The sequence below is a fragment of the Notolepis coatsorum genome (genome assembly GCF_963971535.1).
Source record: "Notolepis coatsorum genome assembly, chromosome: 15".
NCBI lineage: Eukaryota > Metazoa > Chordata > Actinopteri > Aulopiformes > Paralepididae > Notolepis > Notolepis coatsorum.
Window position 1 is genome coordinate 33,818,820 of NC_140179.1, and position 6,000 is coordinate 33,824,819.

Below are 6,000 nucleotides of genomic sequence, written 5' to 3' on the forward strand. Positions count from 1 at the left end.
TTACCGATGTTTTATACGATTTATCGGAAATACTGTGAGGTTCGCCTTTCCCTTGACCTTTAATTCCCTGTCTCCTCACCTCACTAGCCCCCACCCTCGCGTTCGTTTACTCTCGTTTGCTCTTCAGCAGCCACACCCTTGGACTACCTGTCATTATGTGTTTGATTGGTCTGGTGCCGAACACACACTTCTAGTTAGAGTATCAATTACCATCACGCACCTGATGTGTATTCTAATTAGCACCCTTGTGGGCTTTAAGTACCTCGCTCTTCCCCTCTGTCCTTGTCGGGTCGTTCCGTATCATATCTCTATCACCAAGACCCCTACGGGAGGTTCTCTGTCTGTAGGCTCCTACGGGAGTTTCTGTTTCTGTCTTTATGCTGTTTTCATCTCCGGCGTGAGATGCGCTCAAGCCTTCGCCTCCTGTCGCCGTTTGCCTGGAGGGAGACACTGTACTGCGCTCTCTAAACCTCTATGGGAGGTATTCCAGTGTTCCACTCCAGACCTCCGAGCCAGACGTGCTCTTCACTCCAGACGCGAATCCAGACGCGCATCCAGACCTCCGAGCCAGATGCGCTCTTCACTCCAGACGCGCATCCAGACGCGCATCCAGACCTCCGAGCCAGACGCGCTCTTCACTCCAGACGCGCATCCAGACGCGCGTCCAGACCTCCGAGCCAGACGCGCTCTTCACTCCAGACGCGCTCTTCACTCCAGACGCGCATCCAGACGCGCATCCAGACCTCCGAGCCAGATGCGCTCTCCGTACCGGCGCGTACTCCAAGCAGACGCGCACCACTCAGACCTCCGCGCCAGATGCGCTCTCCGTACCGGCGCGTACTCCAAGCAGACGCGCATTACTCAGACCTCCGCGCCAGATGCGCTCTCCGTACCGGCGCATACTCCAAGCAGACGCGCACCACTCAGACCTCCGCGCCAGATGCGCTCTCCGTACCGGCGCATACTCCAAGCAGACGCGCACCACTCAGACCTCCGCGCCAGATGCGCTCTCCTCCAGACGTCTAGCCTGCGCGCTCCTACTCCATCCCTGTAAGCAGCTCTGACCCTCGCCCTGTTCCAAGGCCCGAACCCTGGTTCCTCTGTCCCTGTTTCCCCTCTCTAGTCCTCCTAGTCCTCCCTGTCCAGTCCTTCTAGTCCTCCTAGTCCTCCCTGTCCAGTCCTTCTGGTCCTCCTAGTCCTCCCTGTCCAGTCCTTCTAGTCCTCCTAGTCCTCCCTGTCCCCAGCCCGCCTCCGCGGGCCTCTGCCCCTGTTTCCCCTCTCTAGTCCTCCTAGTCCTCCCTGTCTAGTCCTTCTAGTCCTCCTAGTCCTCCCTGTCCAGTCCTCCTAGTCCTCCCTTTTCCTGCCCTGTTCCCTTGCCCTGGCCCTGTCCGTTAGCCTTCCCTTAGCCTTCCCCTTAGCCAGCTCGCCTCTTAAAGGCACTGTGCCTATTTTCCCAAGTTCATGTTTTCCTGTAATTTGTGTTCTCCCTTAAAGGGACAGTGCCGTTTTCTGTTGTTTTCAATAAATGCCCAGTTCTTGGCTTACTCTCATACCTGTCTTGTGTTGTGCGATTGGGGTCAGTTACAAACCATAACAGTACGACCCGACCAGTCGACGACCCCAGCCAGCACAGACGGTGTATGTTGAGTTCGCCTTTTTTTTTCCCCCTCTAGTTCCCCTGTTAGTTCCCCTGTTGACTCCCCTGTTTAGCCTGTTAGTCTCCCCTGTTAGCTTCCCTGTTAGCTTCCCTGTTAGCTCCCCTGTTAGCCCTGTTAGCTTCCCTGTTAGCCCTGTTAGCTCCCCTGTTAGCTTGTTAGTCTCCCCTGTTAGCTCCCCTGTTTAGCCTGTTAGTCTTTCTTGTTAGCCCTGTTAGCTTCCCTGTTAGCCCTGTTGGCTCCCCTGTTAGCTTGTTAGTCTCCCCTGTTAGCTCCCCTGTTTGCTTCCCTGTTAGCCTCGTTAGCTCCCCTGCAGCTTGTTAGGCCTCTACTACCAGCATGGCCCAGTCTGCTAGCTTAGCCCTGTAGCTAGCCATGCCCAGGCAGCTAACCCGGTCCCTCTGCATGGCCTCCACTTTTTGTGTAGCCTTCCCACTGCTAGGACTGCTCCTTCAGCTAGCAAGGTCAATTTTCCCACTGCTAGGACTGCCCTTTCAGCTAGCAAGGTCAGTTTTCTCCCGTTGCTAGGACTGCCCTTTCAGCTAGCAAGGTCAGTTTTTTCCCACTGCTAGGACTGCCCTTTCAGCTAGCAAGGTCAGTTTTCCCACTGCTAGGACTGCCCTTTCAGCTAGCAAGGTCAGTTTTCTCCCACTGCTAGGACTGCCCTTTCAGCTAGCAAGGTCAGTTTTCCCACTGCTAGGACTGCCCTTTCAGCTAGCAAGGTCAGTTTTTCCCACTGCTAGGACTGCCCTTTCAGCTAGCAAGGTCAGTTTTTTCCCACTGCTAGGACTGCCCTTTCAGCTAGCAAGGTCAGTTTTCTCCCACTGCTAGGACTGCCCTTTCAGCTAGCAAGGTCAGTTTTCCCACTGCTAGGACTGCCCTTTCAGCTAGCAAGGTCAGTTTTTTCCCACTGCTAGGACTGCCCTTTCAGCTAGCAAGGTCAGTTTTCTCCCACTGCTAGGACTGCCCTTTCAGCTAGCAAGGTCAGTTTTCCCACTGCTAGGACTGCCCTTTCAGCTAGCAAGGTCAGTTTTCCCACTGCTAGGACTGCCCTTTCAGCTAGCAAGGTCAGTTTTCTCCCACTGCTAGGACTGCCCCTTCAGCTAGCAAGGTCAGTTTGCCCCACTGCTAGGACTGCCCCTTCAGCTAGCAAGGTCAGTTCCCCACAGCTAGGACTGTCCTTCCAGCTAGCTTGTTCTCTCATGCTGGTCCAGCCCTGTCTGCCAGCCTAGCTCCGGCAGCTAGCGCAGCCTCTATGTTAATGTAGCAGTACAGCTAGCATAGGCCCTGTAGCTATCAGTGCCCTGGCAGCTGCCCTTTCCCTCTGCTAGCCCCTTCCCGGTGCTCCTCTAGTTACCCCTCAGCTACCCTAGTTACCCTTCGGCTACCCTAGTTACCCCTCTGCTACCCTGGTTACCCCTCAGCTACCCTGTTCCTTTGCTAGCCCCACTTTTGTTGTAGCTTCCCCTGCTAGCATGGCCCGGTACTTTTTGTTTGTTGCCTTGTTTTGTCCCCTGCCACTCTGTCTGTATTTTTGGGTCGCCCGGTGGCTCCCGTGGAGGGGGGAGTACTGTGAGGTTCGCCTTTCCCTTGACCTTTAATTCCCTGTCTCCTCACCTCACTAGCCCCCACCCTCGCGTTCGTTTACTCTCGTTTGCTCTTCAGCAGCCACACCCTTGGACTACCTGTCATTATGTGTTTGATTGGTCTGGTGCCGAACACACACTTCTAGTTAGAGTATCAATTACCATCACGCACCTGATGTGTATTTTAATTAGCACCCTTGTGGGCTTTAAGTACCTCGCTCTTCCCCTCTGTCCTTGTCGGGTCGTTCCGTATCATATCTCTATCACCAAGACCCCTACGGGAGGTTCTCTGTCTGTAGGCTCCTACGGGAGTTTCTGTTTCTGTCTTTATGCTGTTTTCATCTCCGGCGTGAGATGCGCTCAAGCCTTCGCCTCCTGTCGCCGTTTGCCTGGAGGGAGACACTGTACTGCGCTCTCTAAACCTCTACGGGAGGTATTCCAGTGTTCCACTCCAGACCTCCGAGCCAGACGCGCTCTTCACTCCAGACGCGCATCCAGACGCGCATCCAGACCTCCGAGCCAGACGCGCTCTTCACTCCAGACGCGCATCCAGACGCGCATCCAGACCTCCGAGCCAGACGCGCTCTTCACTCCAGACGCGCATCCAGACGCGCATCCAGACCTCCGAGCCAGACGCATTCTCCGTACCGGCGCGTACTCCAAGCAGACGCGCACCACTCAGACCTCCGCGCCAGATGCGCTCTCCGTACCGGCGCGTACTCCAAGCAGACGCGCACCACTCAGACTTCCGCGCCAGATGCGCTCTCCGTACCGGCGCATACTCCAAGCAGACGCGCACCACTCAGACCTCCGCGCCAGATGCGCTCTCCGTACCGGCGCGTACTCCAAGCAGACGCGCACCACTCAGACCTCCGCGCCAGATGCGCTCTCCTCCAGACGTCTAGCCTGCGTGCTCCTACTCCATCCCTGTAAGCAGCTCTGACCCTCGCCCTGTTCCAAGGCCCGAACCCTGGTTCCTCTGTCCCTGTTTCCCCTCTCTAGTCCTCCTAGTCCTCCCTGTCCAGTCCTTCTAGTGCTCCTAGTCCTCCCTGTCCAGTCCTTCTGGTCCTCCTAGTCCTCCCTGTCCAGTCCTTCTAGTCCTCCTAGTCCTCCCTGTCCCCAGCCCGCCTCCGCGGGCCTCTGCCCCTGTTTCCCCTCTCTAGTCCTCCTAGTCCTCCCTGTCTAGTCCTTCTAGTCCTCCTAGTCCTCCCTGTCCAGTCCTCCTAATCCTCCCTTTTCCTGCCCTGTTCCCTTGCCCTGGCCCTGTCCGTTAGCCTTCCCTTAGCCTTCCCCTTAGCCAGCTCGCCTCTTAAAGGCACTGTGCCTATTTTCCCAAGTTCATGTTTTCCTGTAATTTGTGTTCTCCCTTAAAGGGACAGTGCCGTTTTCTGTTGTTTTCAATAAATGCCCAGTTCTTGGCTTACTCTCATACCTGTCTTGTGTTGTGCGATTGGGGTCGGTTACAAACCATAACAAATACGAATTTATCGGAAAATGCTAATTATCGTAATAAACGCAAGGAAATGACTAAATCCAGATTCAACCCTGCCATTGGAAAGAGGAGCATTTTCCCTATCCATAGATGTATGATTTGGCCATAATAAGGTCAAGGTCAAGTTCAAGGTAAAATATGAATTTATAATTAAAATCGATTATCATTAATTACTGTATCTACAAATCCTTCTGTTTAATCATCTTCCCTTTATTCATTTGCTTAGATTTTTTGTACACATGATCTCAATAAGGTGGTGAATGAGCTCAGTGAGCATTTTCTCGTACCCCGCAGATTTAACATGATCAAAGATGCAAAAATCATAAATCATAATTTATATTCTCCTTTTCTTCATTACAATTTACTCCTAGTAACAGACACAATATTTCTGACACTGGAAATACATACCCCCAGTTCCCTAGATGTTCCTAGATACCAAGAACATGCTAATTGACCTTGCAGAAGTGGAGCAATCTTCCATTTACTTAGGCATGTACCTTTAGGCGAAATATTCCTACAGCTTAACAGGTTAATAAGTGTGCTTGTGTGGTGAGTCACTTTACGGTGCTTTTGTATGTATGCTAATATGATAATTCAGAGTCTGTCCGTCAGTAGTCTGTTTGCCCGGTGGAAGTAGCTGTTCAGTGTTCTCTTGGATGTGGACCTGAGACTGTACTGTAGTAGCTGTTCAGTGTTCTCTTGGAGGTGGACCTGAGACTGTACTGTAGTAGCTGTTCAGTGTTCTCTTGGAGGTGGACCTGAGACTGTACTGTAGTACTGTAGCTGTTCAGTGTTCTCTTGGAGGTGGACCTGAGACTGTACTGTAGTACTGTAGCTGTTCAGTGTTCTCTTGGAGGTGGACCTGAGACTGTACTGTAGTACTGTAGCTGTTCAGTGTTCTCTTGGATGTGGACCTGAGACTGTACTGTAGTAGCTGTTCAGTGTTCTCTTGGAGGTGGACCTGAGACTGTACTGTAGTATCTGTTCAGTGTTCTCTTGGAGGTGGACCTGAGACTGTACTGTAGTAGCTGTTCAGTGTTCTCTTGGATGTGGACCTGAGACTGTACTGTAGTAGCTGTTCAGTGTTCTCTTGGATGTGGACCTGAGACCGCGGTACCGTCTGCCAGACGGAATGAGCTCAAACATGAATGAATGAATGAAAACTTTATTTAACAGATTGCAGAATGGGTACAATACAGTAGGGCTCAATACACACAATTGTTAAGGGGATGCAGACCAGAGAAAGACGTTTGTCTTGTTTACATCA